Source organism: Haemorhous mexicanus, chromosome 13 (genome assembly GCF_027477595.1).
Source record: "Haemorhous mexicanus isolate bHaeMex1 chromosome 13, bHaeMex1.pri, whole genome shotgun sequence".
Lineage (NCBI taxonomy): Eukaryota > Metazoa > Chordata > Aves > Passeriformes > Fringillidae > Haemorhous > Haemorhous mexicanus.
In genome coordinates, this window is record NC_082353.1 from 14,890,738 (window position 1) to 14,914,433 (window position 23,696).

At 49.5% G+C, this 23,696-nt stretch overlaps 1 protein-coding gene across 2 annotated transcripts in view; it reads right to left on the reverse strand.

The window, feature by feature from the left end:
* ACAN (aggrecan) overlaps positions 1-23,221 on the reverse strand; it is a 67,729-nt gene extending 44,508 nt beyond the window's left edge. Inside the window, exons 1-2 of one of the 2 annotated variants that reach the window (XM_059858540.1) lie at positions 23,085-23,221; positions 3,964-4,236 (exon numbers count right to left, since the gene is read on the reverse strand). The gene's annotated coding sequence lies outside the window, so the exon portion shown is untranslated. The remainder of the gene's footprint in view (positions 1-3,963; positions 4,237-23,084) is intronic. The other variant, XM_059858539.1, reaches the window with a different exon arrangement.
* Positions 23,222-23,696: the final 475 nt, after the last annotated feature.

Here is a 23,696-nt window from a genome sequence, read left to right on the forward strand (position 1 = left end):
CATGGCTTAATAGACAATTTTACTCCTCTTGGGCCTAACCCATGAGCACTACCCTGCCAGAAGAGATTTCCTGTCCTGATCACTTCATCCCCATGTCATGAGGTGGCTTCTCTTGCCTTTTTGTCTCTTGCCACTTGATGTGGGCTCTGTTGAAGCGAGTCCCTTTCCTCCAGGCCCTGCCCTGCCCAGTGCTGGGCACAGAGGCAGGCTGGGTTCATCTCCCCCACACCAAGGTGTCTCAGGAGATCCCTGGCTCCCAGGTGGCTCCCTGGTAACCTGGTGGCAACCAGGACTATCCAGGTGTTCAAGGGTCATGTGGTGCCTCACTAATATCAGAGCAAGCACTGGGATCAAGCTGCCAGACCTGACTCTCATGGGACATCACCTAAGCCAAGTTCTTCACAGCAATCACTGCTCCTTTCCATCAGAAGCCCCCATGCAATCAGGACACAGGAACTGAGCAGTGAGGTAGGACTATTCATTCACCTGAGTTAATTTTGGGTCTTGTCCAAAATTTTCTCTGCTTAACTGCCCCAGATATCCTCTGGCTTGATCCATAAAGTGTATTCTATGGAAAAGCCATTAGTTGCATAAAGCCTTGGTTAACATAAAGAGCAACTACAAAGGTGAAAACCCAGAGGATTATGCTTGTCAGAGGTCTTTAATTACACTGCTTTCATCTCTTGCTCCCTTCTCTCAGCAGAACTCTTTCTGTAGCTCTCCTCCTGCCCAGCTCCCTAGCGCAGCAAGTTTCCCCCTCAGCCAGCCTCAGGAACTGCCAGAACTATGGAAACCCACAGGCAAAGCCAGCTTCCAGGCCACTTCCATGCAGTGTGTACAGCAGGAATGGGGTCCTGGTGGTCTCTGGACATTACTGTGTGACCAACACGCTCCATCTCCCTTATCCTTGCTTGGTCACAGCAGCAATGACACAGCTCCAGCTGCCTCCATCCATGTGCTGGAGCCTTTGGGAGCGTTGGATCACTACAGCTGATGGCACAGTAGTGGGGCTTGTAAAGCAGGGGAAGGAAGTGGGAGCAGGGTGCTGCATGGGGCTGCTACTTAACACCTCAGGGCATTTCAACAGCTAAAGCACACGGAGGGCCTTGGGGTGCCCCAGAGGAGTGGTTCTGGTGCTTCTCATCCTTCCCCCACCCCTCTGCCCTCCGCTCTGTACGGATCAATCATCGGCGAGGGGGAGATGTTATGCAAGGGAGACGTGGAAATTTTTCTTAAAAAAGGAATGTCCAGTGAAAAGCACATGGAAGGGAAAAAAATCTCGGCGTGAAGCGTCTCAAAAAAGACTGCGCGAGTAGCGCGACAAAACCCCCTGCCTATTCATCAGGCCAACAAAAAGCTTCTTTAGATTTATACTGTGAGCCCATTGAGAGGGAGGGGAGGGAGGCAGCTCACACACCGCCCTTGTGCACACAGCAGAGCCCGCAGACCTGCCCCGCACACACAGGCTGGGCTGTTCTGCCTGCTCACAAGGAAGCTCTGAGTTCTTAAAAGTAAACTGTAAGGTTTCCGTTGTTGCACTGGGCTCAAGTAATTTTTTTTTTTTTTTTTTTAAATATATAACAGCTCCCTCTCTTTACCGTCCCTCTCTCCTCCACTCTTTAAACAGCCCCGGCTGCTCTGGGCTGCTCGGCAGCCGTCGTGCGCTGGCTCCCTATGTGGTCCAGAGCCGCTATGAACACGGCTTTTGTTAGGGATGCTGGGAAGCTGCCTGAGAGCGGCACACACAGCCCGGCTTGTTCCACACGTGGAGGCTGCAGAGGGCTCGGGAAGGGGGGGAAAGGAGGAGGAGGAGGCAGAGGAGAGCAACTTGGGTTAGGATGTCTTGTGGTAGAGCGGCTGAGCCACCACTGGCAAGAGAAAGGGGGAAGCAAGGAGATGGAGGAGGGTGGTGGTGGAAAAGATGCCTCAGGCAGCTAAGAAAGGTCCTGTTGATTTTTAAAATGGGACCAGCTGGCCCTCCACCAGCCCACGTTGCCGCCGGGTGTCAGTCAGCATGGGAAGGCAGTGAAGTCACCGGGTCCGTGCAACTTGCAGAGGATCTGCCCCGGAGAGGGAAGAGGAAAGTAAAGACTAGAAACGGAGTGGATTATGGAGTTCTGGAGCTCCTAATCATTATGTGCATTCCTGGGTGAGACCAGAGCACTTAACAATGATCTAACCTTTCTTTCCATGTACATTCATTTATTTCTGTCTTTAAAGTGATACCATCCATTCTCTTTTCCTTTAAACCCCTTAATGTTCCTCACTTATTGGGAGTGTTTTACAGTGATGAGCTGCAGTTTGCTCTGATGGAATCTAAGTCTGCTGTATTTTGTTTAGTGCCCTCTTTTCCTTAGTAAGTTTTCCCCTCTACCTCTTTCACACCTTCAATTTCCTATCCTGTCTGCTCTCTTTGCCCATCCATCCTCCAGGCCTTGTGCTGCTGTCAAACCTGGCTACTGTACACGGAGGTGATTATATGAAACATTAAACAGCAGCTCAAGTGGAACAGATGGAGCGCCCCTCCAAAGACTTCCCAGGCTGCAGAAAGAGCTCAGCCTCTGTCCCAGCCAGTGATGGTGGAAGGTGATGCCTCCCCTTCTCCACTCTGACAGCAACTTGAAACATCTCAGAAAGGGGCAACATCCCCTTTGACCTGTCAGGGTAGATACAGTCTCTCCAAGCCAGCAGGAAAATATAACATCAAACAACCAAAGCAAAGAAAGGAATAGTTCAGCTTCCAATAGTGCCTTTGCAAGATTTGAAACCCCACAAATTTCTGTCCCCAAACCACTGGCCCCTCTGCTCAGGCAACATCCTTTACCGGGAGCTTACAGATGGAAACTAAAGTCGTGAGGAATGCTAAGAAATTCCTCTCTCCCAACTATTTCATTGTGGGATGTTTCCCCCTTTCCACATCTGGCAAAGCTATTTTAGAAACCAAGGAAAGCTTAACAAACTGACGTCTTTTTAGCCGAACAACTCAAAAGGGAAAGGTTAAAATGCACTTTTTATTCTGTGTGCAGAGCTCTACTGAGCACAAGATGTAAATGAGAAGTCTTAAAGAGTAGCAAACGCAGGGAAAGAAGTAATTTCTGATTGAAATTCTGACAAATAAAACTTTTTTTTTTTTGCTCGCTCTTCTTCTGGAGAAGAGCTCAGTTCCCTGAAAATTATTGCTAAAAATATACTTCATGTGTGAATGGCTTTGGAAAACGGGCAGGTACTGAGGAACACCCGGAGCAGCTCACTGGAAACAGCCCAGGGGGCTCTGCCAGCCGCCAGCCCTGACATCCTCACGTAACGGGAGAGCTGTCAAACCCTCGAGCACCCTGCTTCTTTTCATTCTCTTTCTGAATTTGTCAGCCCCTCCAGCACCCCTCCAGCTCAGGGCTCACCCTTTGCCTGCCCTGTGGCAGAGCAATGACACCGAGCAAAGCCAAGACCACAGGAAACCCCAGTGCTGGTTGGGACACTCTCCACAAATCAGCAGGACAGCAGCCTCTGTCCCCAGAGCTTGGGGACAGGAGCAGACACATCACCTGAGCTCCAGCAGCAGCTGAAATCCACCACAACCACTGATGGCTCGGAGGGAAGACAGGGATAACCCTGTCTCTGCTCTCCCACCTCATGGTTCTGAGTGTAGCATCTCTGAATCCATCCTTGCTTCCCCTCCCTTCCCCGAGCCAGCCAACAAGCTTGGCACACAGCTGTTGCCCCTGGCTGGGGGTCGGCACCCCATAAGGTGTGGGGTGCTGCTGAAGCCCTGCACGGGCTCCCCTTCACAGCTTGCAGGAGGGAGAAGCTCCGGCTCAATCAATTTTACAACTTATCTCACATTTCTCTGCTGGTTGCTCAGCAGGGAAACAACCAATCCACTGAGAGCCTACTTCTGTAGAGCGCTTAGGAAAGTTAAGGAAAAGACACCAAGGAGAGAGAAGGGAGGAAAGTGTGATACGTTACCTTTAACAGTTCAGTGCAGTGCTTCCAGAATCTAAGTCCCATACACCTGGCAGAGAAATGAGGTCTTTGTCGGTGTTCAAGAAGTAAAGAGCTTGCCACTTCTTGCTGTTACTGTATGTCTTCTTCACAATCTCCAGATGAGTTTTCCTGCGTTTTAGGTTTTTTGGTTTTTTTTTTTCCTTCCCCGGCTCCCCAGAAGAAATCAAAATTCCCTATGTTGTATTTCAGGTCCTTTCAGGCAGTGGCAGCAGCAGCAAGCTTGAAGAGTAAGTACTCTGTGTGAATGGCAAAAAAGAGAGAGAGGGTTTCAGACCACATTAGCTGCCACTGGCTGCAAAAGAGACCATCAAACTCCTGTCAGCCTCCTTAGATACCTCTTGAAGAGCTGGCACTCTAAGTGTATTGGATCCTCCTCTGGATTTTAGAGTAAAGGTAGGCAGGCATCCAGGGGGCAGGGGGAAATAGGAGGGCTTATGGACCAAAAAGGAAGCCCAGCCTCTTGGAAAGAAGGAGGGAAAAAAAAAAAAAACCCAAACCAAACACCCAACCCAGAAAAGAAAAGAAAGGGGAAAAAAAACATTACTGAAAAAAATACTGTAAATGGAGAAAGCCAAATGGGGAGTGGGGGATTAAATTTAGCCCTCTGGTTTGGAAGCAAACTGGCTGGGGCACCACAAGTGGTTGAGAGAGAAGAAATAGTTTGTGTAATAAAAAGAGAACGTGGTTTATGCAAACTAAAATAAGATGAAGCTAATTAAGGAACCTGAGCAAAGGATGTGTGTCTGCAGAGCAGTCAATATCACTGCAGTCTGAACAGAAAGGAGCTGGTCCACTGGGAAGCCCAAAACCAGCAGCAAACAGGACAGTTCAGGGAACTTCTGCATGGCCCCAATTGCTGCTGAGGTAGGGAGGCAGATGATGGAGGGAAGGAAGGGATGCTCCTGGAAAAGGGAATCACCTGGAGCATCAGTAACTGATAAGTGATACAAAGGCAGAGAAAGGAGGCATTTGGGAATACGTTTGCTTAAAGGTTATTTGGGGTGAACTGGAGAGAAATGGAGAGCCCGTACACAACCCAGTAATGGTGGAGCCTGAAGAGACTACCCCAAAACTGAGGAGGATTTCATAACTGAATCCTTGGCAGCAGTGAAGTTGTGAGAAAGTGCTGAGAGAACTGTAATGCGTTTTCTTTTTCTTTTTTTAATTCTGTGGGGCTGCTGGTACCTTTGAGACGAATAAAAAGCTGTGACTGGAGAGGAGGAAATGGGTCTGTGACTGCAGACCTACCCCTTGGCTTGTGCAGGGGCCAGATGACAGCTGGGAGCAGGTGGGAAACAGCTGAGGTGTTCCCAGTTGAGAAAAGCACTTTTGTTTGAAAAATGTGTTGTTTCTAACATGGAAGAGAGCACCACCAGTCTAAAGTAAAGGTAAAGTCTGAAACTGAGCACAGGCAGGTCCCCCTGTGCACCAAAACCACATGGCTGCCCTCAGTATCTCTCCTTCCATTTCTCTTTTAATATGATCTTTAATATCTGTACTTCCCACTCTTTTCCCAAGATCCTGCTTTTCTGTCTGATTTGTGATATAATAGTTTCTCTCCTCTCCATAAATGATTTTGGTCCCATGCCTCACTTCAAAACTTGCTTCCTTGACTGCCTCACTTTTTAACCTGAGGCTCATAACCACCAGCCCTGCATCCATCACCCTGACAGGTAATGCTCCCAGACCACAGAGCATGGAGCCTCACTTCTTCCTGCAAGTACCTTATTCCATCTCAGAGATTCAATACCAAATTCTGGTTGTGAATTTCCGTTTGGATCATCCCCCCAGGCCTTTTTCCCCCAGCAGTGCAGCACTAGATGCCAATTTCAGAACTTTCCAGGTGCCCATGTGTTAAATGTGCAAAGGGCAGTGAGGGAAGGCTTTGGAGAGGACACTGGAAAGGACAGTGTCTTTGCCACCTGAAACACTGCTTTTGTGCAGCCCAGGACATGTTTGGTTTTCTGGGCTGCAAGTGCACATTGCTGGGTCATTCTGAGCTCCTTATCCCCCAACACCAAGTCCTGCTGCTCAGTGAGAGTAAACTCTCAATCTGTTCTCTACCCAGCCTGTATTTGTGCTTGCTTCCCTCACCTCACAAACCTGTCAGTCTGTACAAATGCTGTCTGCTCATATCAAATTTAATTCTTCATCTGCTGAGATAAACCAGGGCCCTACTCAAAGGGCATTGGATCCATCCAAGGGCTGCCATCACCTGCAGGTGCTGGGTGGGCTGGGACAGCCGGGGCTGTGCTGGATCATCACCTGCCTCCCCCCTGCACTAGCTGGGGTGTTTCCTCAGGGACAGCACAGTGTAGCTATGGCAATGAAGGGAGACAGGCAAAACACACTGCAGATGGGGCATGACAGCTCATGCTCCAGGCAGGACTCGGTATTTCCAGCTGGGTATAAAAGACACATAGACAGGATCTATAAAATGTGACCTGGCTGATTTTGCTCAGACTCACGTACGTGAGACACTCCGAAACATCTCATGCCTGACCACAGCCCTTTCTCCCCGTAACATAAAGATCTTTTGGGAAATGTACATGTTTAGTTGTTTTGCTGTGGAATAACTGAGCCCTCTGTACCCTCTGCTGCTGCCGTGGTTTGGCAAAGAAAACCTCATTTGAACCTTTGGTGAGCTTAAGCCAGGGAACAGAGAAAATTCCACTTCAGAGCTGACCAGTTAGGAAAATGTGATGCTTCACACATAGTGGTTTCTTAGCAGCTTCAGGAAAGGGATAGAAACTGCTCAGTACCTGCTGGCTGTCCCAGTTTTTTGTCTGCATCAGGAAGGATTGGAAAAACAGCTAAATATGTTCAGAGAAATTGTGATTCATAAACTGCTCTTGTGTTTGTTTGTTCTTTAAGCTGAGGAGAGGCCAGGTCAAAAAAAAGTCACATAGATGACTTTTGTATTTTGTTTAAAGAAGGAAAGCAACAGTTCATGGCTTTTTGAAATACAGGTAACACATTGCAAAAGTGCTTGCAGTTAGGTAAGATTTTTACATGTCATTATAAAGTTAAAAGGAGGCTTATGTCTATTCCCAGTCAAGTTTAGCCTTCAGGGAGCATGAATATTTGAACAGAGAACAAACCCTGTGGCCAAGTAAAAGTAGATAATAGCTTTTCTGTGAAAACTATTGAATATCCAGAATTTATATAGTGGAAGCAGCCACTGAATGAAAATGGCCAGAAAAGGGAAAAACACCAGACAGAAAAAGGTTGTGTCAATTAAGGTGATAGTCGCAGTTTTTCAAAAACAATCAAAAGTGGGCTAGGGTAGGTTTTCAGTCAAGAGGGAGAGGGAAAGAAAAAAATAAAGAGAATAATAGTAGAATAAAGAATTAACCTTTCAAACTGCTTTTAAAAATTGTGCTAATCAAACCGCTCATGGTTGTGAACTGTTGCTCCTTTCCTACAACTACCAGAGCAGTCATCTCACAGCCCTCAGCTTGTCATACTCTCAGAATGAAAAGGAAGATATTGTGTCCCAAAAACGCTTACAATTTCTGGAATTATTGTGTTCTATTAAAAGATAATTTGGCATTTTTAAAAAACCACCGGGGACACAAGAAGGGGCTGTGGGATCCCAGCTGCTCTGTGTACAGGTAGAGTGGGGTGCACAATTTCAGTCTGTGCACGATTTCAGTCTATGAACACGCTTCAGGTTCTGAAGATTTAGATTGGACTCATGTCCGAAAAGTATTGTTCATGCTTTTGCAGTCAGTTGTCTGACATTGCAACAGACACTTCTTGATCAGCTGCCACAATTTCCTTCAGCAATCGATGTTTGAGCTCTCCCTGCCCTGCGGTGCTGCTGAAGCTCTAACACCACGCTGAAGGCACACAGAACCAAAGTGCCTTGCTCAAGGGTATGGGTGAAGGCAGTCTTAGGGCCAGAACATCTCCATTCCCAGCCCTCTTCCCTCTTTCAAAGCCAGCAAAGCCCTTATCTGCTGCAGCAGCTCAAGAGTGTGTTTGCTGCCCTGCTAAGCTGTTTTTTATGGGAAGTGATGCTCTGTAGAGCTGAAGCTACCACCTCAAATTTGGGTTCTGCATTTCTCCAAGCCAAAATCCCATGATGGGGAAAGCATGGTGTAATATAGAATTGTCCATGTCATTGCTTTAGTCACAATGAGGTGGATCATTGTATAGCTTTACTTTGGAGTCCCACTGGAGGGATGAAAAGGGACAAGGCTGGCGCACCTCAAGATAAAAATTAGGAGAGGCCTAAAACCTCCCAGGAGAGGCTTTGTCTACTAAAATTTTATCCTGAAAGCATGGAAATGGACTGAAAAGAAATGAGTCAACATCTAGGGGTAAAAAGGACACAGAGGAACCTCCCCACCAAACACAGCACCTGTGCCCCTTTATTCCAGTGTGAATATCAGCCTTGTGGGTGCAGGTGGAAAACTCACCCCATATTTAAAGAGCCAACCCCATACACACACACACACACATCTTCTCTCAGGCCTGTTTGCATCCCGGATTGGAAACGGTGCCCTTCCTGAACCTCCTGTGCTGGACAAAGCACCTATTGAAGCAGCAGTGGCCAGGAGCTCTGCTGAATGAGCTGCCTTCTGCTCCCAGCCCGTGCCAGCGCGGGCAGACGTAAACAGCGGGGCTCGCCCCCACCCCAACATTGTGGCTTCTTCATCCCCTGTCTAAAATAGAATCCTGGGCTGGCGGGTGGGATGGTGCACACAGACCCAGGTTTGTTTGGTGGTGAATTTTTTAAAAATTGTTTTCTTCATTTTACTTCTCTTGTGCCCTTGGTGTCTTTCCGATTGCGCAACGGGGCTGTAGGAAGGGAGAGAGGATGGATTAGTTTTGTTAAAGACTGGACAACACCAGATCACCAAGATGAGGCTTCTTATGCTTATCCTAGCTGCCCAGCATCTCATCTTCACCCTTGGATGGCCAAAGGGAAGGTCTGGAGGTGATGGGCACCACCAGCTTAAAATATGTGGTGTCAGGGCTCACACCAGCATTTGGGCTGGGGCTTGGCACACAGGGGGCATGGCTGGTGTTCTGGGGCTGCTCATCCCTCTGTTCTTCTGGAGGGCTCCCCAAGGATACTTGCTCTTGTGTTTTGAGGTGCAGGTAAGGGCTGGCATCTCGTAGGTGAGGGGAGAGGGCAGTGGCGAGGTGTCAGCCTGGGTGGCACAGGGCTGTTAATGGGATGAGACATGGCCTCACAGTCCACGGTGCACAAGGGACTTGCTGTCCCTCTCGCTGCCCAGCTCCATGCTCACAGTGTGAGACACATGTCCAGCCTTCCTGGCCATCCCTGGGTGACAGTGAAACAGCTTTTGTACAGGAGGCACAGTGTGGATTGCTCCCTTGGCCAGGGCGAGGCTGCGCACAGCTCCCTGCCCTCACACACAACTCACGGCTGTCCCTTTCTCCATTTTTCCCCACTTGCCACATTCATGCCCTCACCTCACCTTGTTAATCAGCTGCTTGGACTGAGCCTAACTTCGCCCCCCTCCCAGCCTCCCTGATGGAGACTTGCAGGCTCAGCAAGGAAACGTGGGGGTGGGCACGACGCGGAATGTTTGTACAATGAATAAATGAAAACAGCGCTAATTTTATGTTCCTCCTGACTTGGGACGGAGCAACACGGGAATACAGCCCCTTTTGTAAGGGCATGGGACATCTCCTCTGTTTGCCTTTCTCCCAGAATGCCTCTCCTCACCCTGCACAGTACAAACAGGTCGCTGTTGACCTTGGAAGCCTGGGAGGGGTTACGTCAAGCCAGGCAGGTTTGCTGGGCTGGGTATTTACGGTCTTGCACCCCTTGCTCTGGCAGGGCTGACGTACACTGAGCACTCCCAGCCCCCTGCCCGGCTCCCACGGGGGGCTGCCCACCTCTGCCTGTGGCAGCAGGGAAGTCTGGAGGTCTCCCTGAGCCCTCAGTGTCACTTTAATTTCAGAAATTTGCTGTTCAGGGGAAGCTCTTCAGAGAGTTTCTCCTGTAGCTTTTGTTTGCTCTTTTTGTGGAACAAGGTTTTTCATGGCATTTGTGTTGTTCCAGTGGAAAGTGTTTGCTTGTCTGAGGTCAGCAAGGAAGAGGCAGGGAGTGGATGTGGGAGTGCAAAGAGCAGGAAGCAAAGAGGCTCTGGTAGCAGGTGTAGCTTCATCTGTCTCCTTCCAAAAGCTTCTCTGGGCTTGGTGGGATGTGCCAGGTGCTTTGGAGGTGGGAGAGGTCACTGGAGAGACTTTTGACCTGAGCACACCAATGCTCCTTCAGAAGGAAATATTGGGCTGATTTGTTGATGGTGAAAAGAAAGCTCAACAGAAACACCAGCAGGAACCTAACCCATGGGAAGGGCTGCTCTGGGTATGGCTTGTCCTATGGACAGGCTTTGCTGAAAAACAGGAGGGATGAACCTGTGCTTCTCAGTGCTGAGGTGCTTCCCACCCAGAGTCACTTATTTCTGGTGGGGTAAAGGCTTTCTCCTGAAAGCTGGAAGAAACACCCTCTGTATTTCCTACCCTGAAGGTCATGGCCACTGTGCTGGTAATTTAAAGCCCCTGCAGAGGACCAGGCCAGGGCACTTGGTGGCAAAGAGCTTTCCAGGAATACTCCAGGCTGAGCAGCTTCAGCTTAGGAATAAAGGGATTGCAGGGAGACTTGGCTCTGCTGGCATGCAACAGCCCAGAGGTCATTTTTTAAGCAGACTGTCCAAGAACATTCACAGCAGGCAGTGGGCTTTTCTTACAAACTGGTTTTCAGCCCTCAGCAAGAAGTGTATACTCATCTCTTGGCCTCTTCTGTCATCTCATTAACACAAGAATCCCCTTGAGCCTCTTAACCCTCTCAGTCCTGCCCAGAATATCCATTTTCCCTTTCCCATTTATATCTCACTTCTTAATTTGCAAGTGAAAGAGGTTTCATTCTGGTAGACAAGAAAATGTTGTTAAAAAGTCAATCTCAAAACCAAAACCCCAGTAAAAGCTTCACTCAGCTGGGCAGTAATTACACAGACCCACATTTAACAGATGTGGATGTAAGATCAGTGCTGGATGTTGCTATCTGCAGCTGCTGGAGCTGCCAGAACTCAGCTGCAAACCTGTACAAATGGAAAAGAGTGTGGAGGGGTTCTTGAGGCATGACACATGGAAACCTCGATAAATTATCCAACCTCAGGGTTGGCAGTGAGTAGGAAGCTTGTTCCTTCCACTTCTCTTGCATTTATTATTAGTCTTTCTCTTTCTTTTTCAGTTTAACGATGAAATCTCATCCTCTGGTTCCATCATTTCACTCTTAGTTTTCCAGTCTTCAGCAAATGTGTCTTTGTGTTTGCGGCAGAAGAGAGGACATTTCTCTTTTTGGATTGTAGGTTGGGTAGGTAGAGCTGGAGTTTTAGGTCAAAAGGCCCAGAAATATCCTCAGGGTTACTCCTAATAGCACACCTCTACTTTTTCTGCCAGTGGAATGTATAACCTGCCTCACCTTTTAGCTCTGAGTATTCAGGGGGGCAGGTAAACCTTCCATTAACTAGATCATGGTTAGAGAGGAGGTTGTGACCCCTCTCATCCTTTCCCCAGCACTGGACTGGGGTTCTCAGAGAAGCATCCAGAGTCAGGGAGTTGCTCCTCTGGGTCTCCATTATTAAACACAGCTCCAGCCAGCCTCCTCCTTTTCCTTAGCTCCGTGTTGCTGGGCCCTTCCCTCAGGCTGATGTCTCTTTCTGCCCTCTCCTGAGTTCCTAGGTGCAAAAGATGAGCAACAGAGGTTTGAGCCTGGGTTGAGGCTCATGTGGTGTGGCTGGTAAGAAAAGCTTGCTTTGGCTTGTGCTGGTTTTAGGAGAGAACATTTTGAACTGCCCCAGGCTTTTGCATCCGTGCTGGGATCAGACCTGCATTCCCTGCCAGTGCTGGCCCCAGCAAGGGGAGAAGTCCTCAGAACACCTTCCCAGAAATCTGTACATTGCTACTTCACTGCCTGCTGCTGCTTTCTTAAAAACCCTGCTGGGACCGTGCTTGGAGCTCTAAACAGGTCTCCCTTTGACAACTGCTGCCTCCTGGCATCTGTACATTTTTGGGAAACATCCCCCACTAGCCTGCAGCTCCAAGGAGGCATTTCTGTGCCTCTCTCCAGAGGTTCCTGGGGCCTGAATCTGGGTCAGGGTTGGACAGGTCCACCTGAGGAGTTGCTACAGTGGAGAGGAAAGCAGAGGACAAAAGTCCAAATTCCCCCATCTTTATCAGAGCAGCTCTGCAGATCAAGGGCCCTCTGGAAATGTTACTCCTCAGCTGGGATGCTGAGATCCCAGAGTCAATATTTGTGAAGTGGGACAGGCCCTGCCAGATGCAGCATTCCCAGAAACAAGCCTCTGTGCACGGGGCTGGGGCAGCTGCTGGGGCTCAGCCTGGGGCACCCCACACTGCTGCAGAAGTCCCTGGCCAGTCCTGCCTTGAGGGCTGGGGCAGGCAGAGGGTGGCTCTATTCACAGCCCTAATCTGCCCCTTTGAGGTTTGGGTGAGGTTTAGCCTGCTCTTCAGAGAAGCAGGCAGCAAGCATTGCCCTGATGCTGAAGAGTTTCAGCAGAGTGAGTTGGCTTTGATGCTGCAACAGAGCTGTATGAGAGCCTGGGGCAAGAGCCTTGATACCTGCTCAGGAATGGTGCTGCTCCAGCACAGCTCCCGTGCCAAAACCGTGTCAAAACTGCTCCCTCTGAGGGACAAGTTAGTGGTGATTGACTCCCACAGCCCTGGGACAGCTGGGAGTGGGCAAGAAGGTGAGACTTGATGTAATGACGCTGATGTCAGGCTGCAAGGGTAACGTCACTGTCCCCAGGAGGGGACCTGCCACCTCAGAGAGGATGGGCTGGGAGCCCAAACATGATGTAACACCAGGACTCTTCAGGTGAGCCTTCAGACCTGGGGCAGTCACAGCACCAAGACCAGCTGCTACCAGAGAACACAGCACATCCATCCTTCCTTCCTTCCTTCCTTCCTTCCTTCCTTCCTTCCTTCCTTCCTTCCTTCCTTCCTTCCTTCCTTCCTTCCTTCCTTCCTTCCTTCCTTCCTTCCTTCCTTCCTTCCTTCCTTCCTTCCTTCCTTCCTTCCTTCCTTCCTTCCTTCCTTCCTTCCTTCCTTCCTTCCTTCCTTCCTTCCTCCCTCCCTCCCTCCCTCCCTCTCTCCCTCCTTCCTTCCTTCCTCCCTCCCTCCCTCCCTCCCTCCTTAAATATGGGGGTAGTGTTCCCTTAAGTGGTAAGTGCTTGGTATTGGTGTTGGAAAAAAAATAAAATATATAAGAATATTTTCTTGCATGGAAGGAGTGGCATCCATGCTTTGTCTTGGGCTTCACCCTCTGTCCCCTCTTTTCCCAAGCACTCTTAGAAAAGGCTGGATACATGTCCTGGGTGGCAAGGAAAAGCCAGATCCATTGCATGGGAAAGTGGAACCGAGCAGCAGCTGAGGCTGCAGAGGTGGAAGCAGAGTTAGACCAAGGAAATCCCCACACCAGGGAGCGAGGGCTGTGGGGATGTGCTACCCTACCCCTTTCCTCTGCTTTCCTCAGCCCCCACACGAAGCACAAACATTCAGCAGACAGCCTGTCCTTTGGCTTGGGACTACTCAGGTGGGAAATAGTCTTTCAGGGCTTTTGATTTGTTTTACCCTTTCCTTTGTTGGGTCCTTTTACAGGAACCCAAAAGTAGCTGTTTTGAAAAGACAGCAGAGGCTGTGTGGACCTTTGGTAACTTTTTTGACGACTGTGAGACCTGCCAAACAGCCTGAGAGAAAGGATCTTACTGTGTTGATTTGTTTTCTTTGGTTTATGGGGGAAAAAAAATATTTCACACATAATTAGCACAGCCACAGAGAGATTGTATTAAGGGCGCTTTACTGGAAATTTCAAGGGACAGAACAAGGGAAACCTGTGTTAACACTAGCAGCCAGGAGAAGGACCTTGCCTGCAAAACCGTGGGGAAGGACAATGTGGAGTGTTCAAGCTGCAAGAAAGAAACTGTTCAGGAGGGCAGCCTGTGCATCAGGGGCTGGGATTAAACTGAGCTACTGCAGGCCACGATGCTCCTGCTGCCCTGCCCCAGCCCCACCAGGGCTGCAGGCTGGGTGGTCAGCCCTGGGGGAGATCCACTGCCATGGATGGAGGAGAGCAAGGGCCAAGAGCCCAACTTACTGCTCAGTATCAAAATCCTTGGTGTCTCCTTCAGCTAAAGCCACCCAATTTCAGTTTTATCCCTGTGCCAGTGTGAAAAACCAGCCAGTCCTTCTATCTTGAAGACCTCTTCAACCTAAGAGTTCTCGCCTGCTTCCTCCATCAGCTGAACCCTCTCCAAAGAGAACAGGAGTTCTTTCAATGCAAAAACTTCCAAGACAAGCCCAAGTTGCTCAGCCTTGTCCATACTCTGGTGAAAAGCCCACCACAGGCCTCTCTTTCCCTGGGTGTTTCCATGAAACCAATCCCTGGGAGCTCTGCATTCCCTGGAGTTGGGAGTTTCTTGGTGGACATTGCTTATGTTCAAAAAGAGAGTTATGTGAGTGAAGTATGGTCTTACCCAGGTGGCATTTTTTGATCCCTGGAGCTCAGTGAGATGCCTGAAAATGAAGTTTCTGTTTTACTCGACTTTGAGGGCCGCTGATTCAGGAGCAGAGGACTGATGTGCCCATGGGACCCACACTGGTACCTTATTGCACAGCACCTTCTGTTGAACTGTCTGAGCTCTCCACCCACACTGAGGTGTCACTTTAACTTCAGACACACAGAAGAACCATTATTTTAAAGCAGAGATGTGAAGTGCACAGCCTGCCCAAGGCCATGTTAAAAATCTCTGCTTCACACGTATTTAGCTGCCCACAAATCAACCTACAGTGCCCTGGTACAATTGTTCCCAGGCAGGGGAAGCAGCATTTAGACTCTCCTGCTCACAAATCCTGCTGTTTCCTATGAAAATAATGTGCTTGCTGCTGGCTAGTTTGTCTTCCTTATTGTTTCTGCTTGTTTGGTTTTTAAAGCTTACATCACTCTGTGGCCAGCAATGTCTTGGGTGTCATACAAGAGCCACTCTTTCCCAGGTTACCTGAGGGCAATGCCAGCACTGAACAGCAGCTCTACAGAAGGCAGGAATATACTGTGGCCATTTATTTCCTGCTGTGCTTAGGAGAGGAGTGAGGCATATTTGTGGTGGTTGCTATTAGACATCAGGGAGGAGCAGTGCCTGGTGGTTGGCAGAGGGGTGGGCAGGGGCTCCTGGGTTATAGTCACAGCAATGCCACTGACTTTGAGGGGCAAAATGACATGACCTGGGCTCCCCATCCTCGACAGGGACATCAGTGTATTTAACTGTTCCACAAGTGAGCTGGCAGCACCTGGATTATTCAGTAATTCAACAGCAGCTCAATTGTTTGGGTGTCACCTCAGGTGCCACCGAGTGTTCTCTGGCTGTATGGTGGTGCTTGGCACAGCACACACACTTAGGGGTGCTGAGCAGGGAGGGCTGTGGAAGTAAAGCAGTGCAAAAAGCCCCTCTACACTACATTCAAGTTCTGCCTATCCCTTTTTCTGGGGAGCTCATCTGTCCTCTTCTCCTTTCGGACTTTAAATGTTCTCCTGTACAATATTCCCTGCTGGAATATCTCTTAGGCTTTCCTGAAGATTCTGACATCTCTCCAGTCTGAAAGGTCATTTTTTTGTGCACATCCCTGACTCCCAGTTCATGTTCCCTCTGCTTTTCCATGTGCCAGCTTTACAGCAGAAGGCAAAAATACACTGAGGCTGTTTATTTCCTGCTCTGCTTAGGAGAGGAGTGAAGCCTGTTTGTGGTGGCTGCTATTAGCCATTGGGGAGGAGCAGTGCCTGGTGGTTAGTGCAGGGACTGGAAAGGTTCCCAAAAGGGCTTAGGCAGGAGGATCTGCCCAGGGAACCCTCCTGTCACAGCTGAAGGTGCTGCACTGGTGCTTCTGGGGCTGAGAATGGACCTGAGGAACATGGCATGCATCAAACCCCTGCTGGCCAAGGAGAGCTGGGCACTGGGAAAATGATTAAGCAAATGAGTGTTTATTCCCATTACTAAGCTGTTGCCTGTAACTCGGGTTGCTGATTAATTGGGAAGCAGTACCAGGAGTCAGGGCAGGCCCTGGGACAGTGTTTACAGCACTCCTCCTTGGCACAGGGTGAAGGTGGCCAAGAATAACCCTCTGTTAGCCACCAGCAAGGTGTGCTGGTTGGATTTTTCCATTTGCCCTGCGTGTGGCTCTCATCTTTGTCCCCTGACTCATGCCAGCCCTGGAAAAGCCCCGGCTCCAGTTGTCCCCAAAGAGGCTTCTCTATTTAACACTGCTCAGGTTATGGGGAGCTGGTTGGGGCGGGAGGAAGGACAGCACCCACCTCTGGGAGCCCCAGAGACACTCAGGCTCCTTCTGTCTCTTCACTGCCACTCTTCCCTCATTTAGAGCCACTCTGTTTACACCCCAGTCTGGCTGCAGAGGTGAAGGGTTGGCTCACGGTGGCCTCGGGGCAGGAGACAAAAGATGGAGGAGGGAAGCAGGGCTGATGGCAGAGGCAGCCAGGTCGGCAGGGATTTTCCTTTGATGTGTGTCTGGCAGCACTGTTCCACGCTGCTGCAGCCTCTGCAATTATGGCCCTCTCTTCCTTGCCAATTTTCCGTGTCCGTTAGTGCTGAGGTTGGTTTGTGACATTAATTCTTTCTCTGCTGACGTGGGCAAATAAGCTACTGGTGTGTCTCTGATTTAGAAAAGCCAGGGGTCCAGCACTTCTGCCACAGCCATGCAGAGTGTGGCACACCACAGACAGAAGAGTGCAAGCACCAGAGCAAAACAGGGCAGCACGAGTGGTGGGAAAGGGGGAGCTGGAAACCCAGTGCCCCAAAGCATCCTCCCTCCCCACTGCCTGGGAACTGCTGCTCCACAGCCCAGGGGTCCTTCCCACAGACCCCACAAGCCACAGTGCTGCTCTCAGGCATCCCCTGCCTCCATGAATACCTGGGCCAGGTGCATGATCCCTGCCCTCAGCACAGCAAAAGAAATAACATGAGATTTAAGAGGCTGGAGGAAGAAGAGATTGGTCTGGTATAACAGCTTCTGGCTTTCTGGACAGCAATATATTTGCCTCCCCCACCCTGGGTCCAACCTCTTCATGGGGCCTTTCTGCACTGCAGGGAGCTCCTGCTGAGGGAATTCAGGGTGTAAAGATGGAAAAAGAGGTTTCCTTTCTAGGTGTGAGCATGAGCTGCAGGGGAGTGAAGGAACTGGTTAATAAGAGCTGAATCCTCAATGAGAGGCTTGACAGAGCTCAGAGCAGGCTGACCTCAAACACACTCAGACAGAATCTTCTGTCCTGGGGTGGTTGCTAGCGCTGTCTTCTGAGAGGTTGCCAACCTGCTGCTGTTGTAGTCTCAGAGATTCTGACTGCAGGGCCTGTGGCTGCCTTCATATTTCACTTCACACATCAGACACCTCTGCACAAGCTCCAGCACCCAACGGGACCAAAAAATACCAGCAGAGAGAAAGCAAGAGTAAGAGAAAAAGAGATTTTAAGGCTTGATCAGAAATGCATTTCCCCTCACTGGGTTGGCAGTGGGAAGGAGCACCTGCCTGGGTTGGCACTGGGAGAAGCACCTGCCTGGCCAGGTGTATGTCTGGGATGAAGGGCTGGAGGTGCAGCAGGCAGCAGAGTTTGGGCAGGTCTGTATTACTGCACTCACACATTAAATTAAGGTGGCCCTGCCTTAATTTAGGTGGCCCTGACTGTCAAAGCCCCAGACTGCAGTGATGTGACTGTGGGCTCAGTGGTGTGCTGGGATGTCTCTCCTGGTGACACTGGGAACCTCCCAGCTCCCTGGGGTGAGCCTGCATCCTTACTGGGGGGACAGGGCTGGGTCCACAGCCCTGAAAGCTGGACACCTGGAGCTGGGCTCCTTCCAGCAATTGTGGTAACTCATTTAAAGCTACCTGTGATAACTGTGCACACAGGGCCTGAGAGCAGCCTCTTCACAGAGACTCATGAAAAACTGACTCAATGGCTTTAAAGGATGGGACCAATGCTGCAAATAGCCCTGGGGCTGAAAATGGGAGTCTTCTTCCCAGTCCAGTGCTTAGTTCACTAAACAATCCACTTCAGACTATTGAAAAGCCTCTCTTTGAGACCAAGGATAGCATTAGTGCTTCAGCAGAAAAGCCTGCTGAGCTCTAATCAGCTGTACAGAAGGATTTTATGGAGGACGTTTTTTCTCCAGGCCCTGCTCCAGCTGCTAGGCATTTGTTCCAGCAACTCATCAGTGAATCTTCCTAAACACATCAGTGAGTCTGTTACAAAAGATATCATGATATGTCCTGGCTGGAAGAGGAGGTAAAGTCCCCACTTTAGAATAGTCAGGAGAGGAACTTAAAGCAGTAGGATGCTCTGGCATGAAAATGGCCAAAGTTTCTGAAGCTCTCAGGCAGAAATCTACAGAGATTTTAGGGCAGTCTCTTTAAATAGTGCCTGTGTGGGGAAAGCAGCAGAAATATTATGGGAATGCAAAAAGTGGCCCCAACACAGCACTCAGGGTTTGAAGGTACCAATGAGGACATAAACCCAGGGCTCCTGCCAGTGATGGCAGGATGAAGTCCTTTGGGAGGAGGTTAAGATTAATCAGAAAAACAGCATAGAATTGCATGGAGATGGGTTTCTGGGTGATAAAACAAAAACACTGAGGACTGTGTAGGCTTAGAGTACAAACTGGATTGGCTCTGCCTGTTGGCCATGATTTTCTTTCAGGCCCTGGGCAAGAATTTAACATACCCTACTGGTCTTAGGGGTGGCACAGATAGAGCTGCAATCTTCAGGAAAAAAAAAAAAAAAAAAAAAGGACATCTATGTTTCTATGTTTGATTTAAAACAGTTTGTTAAGCCAATGAGCAATTTGCATAACTCTGTGATTTGAGGAGAGACGAGGCAGCTCTGGTCATCTTGTCCTGGCTGCCAGTGCCCTGGAGCTGGTGACCACAGGCATCTGGCAGGGAACAGCGACTGAAGACCTGGACTTGTGGAAGAACTGGAAGTCCTGCAGCTCTCTGTGCACAGAGCACTCTTGTCTAGCAAGGCTCAGAGTGGGCCCTGCACTTTGCTGCATGCTCCTCAGCTTAGCTGGACAGCTGTTTTCTACCTGTCACCCTTCCTAAATCAACAGGCTCCTTTGCTTGCTGCTTTTGTATTTTTCCCCGTAGAACTCAACAGACATATGCTGTTCAATCCTTTAATGGAATTCAGTGGTAGTTAAACTGTTATCTGGGGTTAAATGTGAACTCTGAGAGCAGCCTTGAGCTTGGGCAGTGCAGAGGTCAGGCTACAGCCACCCATGGCATCTAATGGACACACCACTGCTTCTCCTGCTTCAGCAAAGCTGAAAGCTTGGTGAGGTGGTTGGAGGTGTGAGGGATGCTGCTCTCCAGTTCCCTCCCCTCCTGTGTTACCACACTGGGATCTTCAGAGCAAGGTCACTGATGGCATTGGGAGATCACAGAATCACAGAGCCACTAAGGCTGGAAAGACCTCCAAGATGATCAATTCCAACCATTAACCCAGAAATGCCACGTCCACCATTAGGCCGTGTCCCTTAGTGCCCCATCTACAGAATGTTTAAATATCCCCAGGGATGGAGACTTAACCCCTTCCCTGGGCAGCCAGTTCCAACACTTGATAGTCCTTTTGGTGAAGAAATTTTTCCTGCTATCCAACACCAGGAGCCTGACTGACAGCAAATCACTGTCAATGAATGACATCATGCAACAATAAATGACTCCAAGGAGTGGCATGAGTCAGACTGCAAGTTGCATTAAGTGCTTTGTACTTAGGGGCAGTTGTAAATTGCAGTGCTGCTCCCTCCACCCTGGTAGGAGGAAGGATGTCTGTGTCATGCAGTGTTGACCTGTTCAGTTCCCTGCATTGCCTCTGAGTGGACATTGTGGCCTTTGTCCTCTCAGGAACTGGATTTCCTGTTACAGAAGAGGAGTGGCAGCACTGCCCTAGCACAGGTATGTGATAGTAATGCCTTGGAAGAGCAGAGCCATGGGAGTAATGAAAACTGAGCAATGAATTCAGAACTGACTGCCTACTGCCCAGTGAGGCTGAAGAGGGAACCAGGTCAATGATTTATCACCTGTGCAGCAATGCAGCACCTTACCTTTCCCCTCCCCTTGCCCAGACAGAGGGGACAAGCTTTTCACAGTGTGTTTCTGTGACAGAGAAGGGTGACTTGCACAGGCCCCTGGACTCCTTGATAACTGCAGAGACATGGAAGGGGTAGTTGTGGCATTAAATGGCAGGAAAATCGTGAAGCTAAAAGTTCTTGGTGATGCTGTTTTGAGTAGAGGGCAGTGACACTTCCAGAGACCCCCTTGGAGTTAGATGATCTCTCATCCAGCTTACCAGAGAGTTTGTGGGACCCATTTCAGGTCGGGAGAAAGGGCCATAAATAATGAGCTGAAAGAGCTAATTCAGATCCAAAGCATTAAAACTTCAAAGACCCCCATCTAAGGATGCTAAAAAGCAAGGAACCAGTGTGGCTGCATTCACTCGTGTGATTACCTGCAAATGAAGGCAGCAGCTCTGACTCATGTGCTTATGGAGAAGAATTATAAAGAGATCTGTATTCCCAATTATTCCCCAGGCTGGAGGACAGGAACTGGGAGATAATGGGCAAATCAGATTCAGAGGTAGAAAAAAGCTGTTTCTCTTTCTCTGCATGGCTGCATGAAGCCCACAAACATGAGATTTGAATTTTCTTATCTCCTACATAGCATCAGCTTAAGAAAATATGGGCATGACTCCACTGCCAATATTCAAACACAGGAGCTGTCTTGGCAAGCTTTTGCAGTGTCACACCACAAACAGGGCTGAAGGCACTTGCTGCTGGTGGGGGGAATGAGGGGACACCCTGAACTGAACCTTGATCCCAAAACCGATTCTGAGGCCACTCAGCTGCTGAGCTGGGGAATAATTTCATAAATAAAGGCAAATTAAATTTGGTTTCACACAATTCCCTCCAGTTTCTCTCCTGCTTACTGGCGGAGAGGAAATGCTTTTCAGATGCCAGCTGGTGACACTGCTTCATTATAAATTGCTCATGTCCCGTTTTTAAATAGTGACTGCAAAATATTCATCAGCTCTCAAATCAGGCTGTCTGTCCTCTCTGGGGCATCTACTGCTTCTTGGGCTTCGAGTTTGGTAAGAGTTGTCTAAAGATTTAACACCTTTGCCTGCAGACAGGCTTGGAAATCCTGAGGCTGTCCAAGTGACCCCTCCACTGTCCTTGTAATGCACTGGATCAGCTGTGGGAATAGGGCCAGCTGGAGACCTTTTCCCAATGCAGCTCTGCAAGGACCAGGTCGTGCATTCCCTGCGCTCTCCCTGCTCCCACTGCAGGGGTCAGTGACCCCTCGAGGTTCATGCCCTCTGAGAGCACCACAGCCCCGTGTTAAATACCACAGCAGGGCTGTGGGTGTGCAGGGTGTCTGCAGAGCCCCCACAGGAGGAGGAGGAGGAGGAGGACTGGGAGCGAGCACTCCCTGGTACTTTTCCATCCTCCTCCTCACAGGCTGCTGGCTGCCTCGGTGGGAGCTGCTTGTAGGGCTGAAACCAAGAAGTGCCCGTGACGTGGCAAACCCTCCTGTGCCAGAAACCACCTTTTGGGAGCCTTTTCTCCCTCACAGTCATCTGTGTTTTCATTTCTCTGTCTCAGCTCTGCAGGGAAGGGAAGGCAGCCAGCAAGCTGGTGGGGATGGAGATGTCAACTGCATGGGGAGAGGCAGGAATTTAGCAGTCCCTGGGCAAACTCAGCACTTCTGACAAGCTGGCTGCCATTTGCACACCTTTGTGGATTCCAGCCCCTCAAAGGTGCTGCTGGTTTAACTCCTCCAATGCCAGGCTACCACAGTCACAGGGGTGACTATGGCCTTTTCAATCTCAAAGGGCATCACCTTTCATCTGCTAGTGACACAAGGTTTACAAAGATAGTGACAAAGTAGGAGGTTGGGAAGCTCCCCGAGGGCAGGGGCAAGCTCTGTGGCTCATTTCTGAGCCTTTCTGAGTGGTTGAGACAGTTTTTGGCCTGTGTTTGGGCAGCATTTCAGAAGCAATATGTGTCTTTGGTCAGAGGTATTTTATTTCATAATGCACCCTCCCATGCTGTAAAATCAATAGAAGTAAAAAGTCACCTGTCAAAGCAAAATTGAAAAGAGGTCTTCAGAAACCATGTTAGCCTCAAGACCTGGAGATTTTTTAACCTAGTCCTAAGGACAATGGTGACATTATAGATGGGAGCACTGATGTTTGTCAAGACCCTTGTAGAACCCTGCTTGACCAAGCTGGCAGAGTCCCATAGTAGACATTTCACAGGCAACAAGCACCTCAAGGAGGAGAGAGGATGTCATCTAATTCTTCAGCCAACTTCAGTGCACCTGTTAACTGCCACTGGCTTACGAGGTTTGTCCCAGTGCAGGTGCAGGCTGTGGTGTATGGATGGCCACCACTTCAGGGCTTTACCCCTTCACAGTTCCCTCAGTGGCTTGCATGGCAGAGTTTCTTGTCCCTGTGTGAGGACAAAGGCTGTGCTTGAGGCACAGAGCTGGATCCTGTGCCCACCTCCACTGCAGTCCTCTGTAAGGTCTTGGTCCATCCCTTCCATGCAGCTCTGTAATGGCTTTTAGCACAGACACCATCCCAACCTCTGCATTTACATGATGAGGCAGGAGAGAATGACAGGACCAGGCTGCCAAAAGGGAGCCACATTTCCTGGAGAAGAGCAAGCAAACCAAACCACCAGTGTCCCATTTCACCAGAGCACGCTGACACCAGCTTACACACACCACAAGTGACAATAAACAACAGGAAAAATACAGTCAAAACCAGTCCTGGATGGAAAACCCAACCATGAACAACACTGTGTTTTGTATTCTGTTTGCACTTGTGATTTGCTGGGGTTTTTAAAAAACATGATGTTCCTTTGGGTGGACAACAGAAAGCTGTTTGAGGAAAGTGGAGCTCACCCAGCTCCACAAACCCCTGGGGCCAGCATCCCCATGACCCAGTCCCCTCCACTCACCTTATCCTTTATCCACCTGGGTCTGTCAGTCACTTCTGCTCTGTCACCATTTTCCTCCTCTTCACGACTCAGAGCACTCCATGGTCTATGGCTGGAACAAGTGAGGACCTGTGTCTGCTCCAGCTGGAGCCAACTGCTGTGTGTGAAGGGATTGAATGCAAAAATTAGAAATGAAAAGGAGATTGGGGCAAGGTAGCCAAAGAAAACACACATGGCAAGCGCATGGGGAGAAGCAAAACTTGTAAGATCCCTGGAACTGGGCAGCACTTGGAGTGCTCTGGTGGATGCCAGGGAGACACTGTGGCCTGGTTTTGCTCCTGGGGGCTGTTCTGCCAAGCTCACAGGACAAGGTCTGGCTACATCAGGGCAGGTGGCAGCACTCTTTGCTCCAGGGATGCTTTGGAGAGCAAAGATGGGCTGGGATTTATGAGCAGTCCTCAGGGGGTGGTGTAGCTCTGGGTGTTGCTGTGGGAGCAGAGAGCATTGTGTCTTTCCCATAGTTTGGTTCATTGCAGAGCTTCCTCCCAGCTTGCCATTCCTCCCTGTTTCCTGTGCAAAATCTTGCACAAATCCAGCTTCTCTTTCTGCCTCAGTTCACCTGGAGAGGAGATG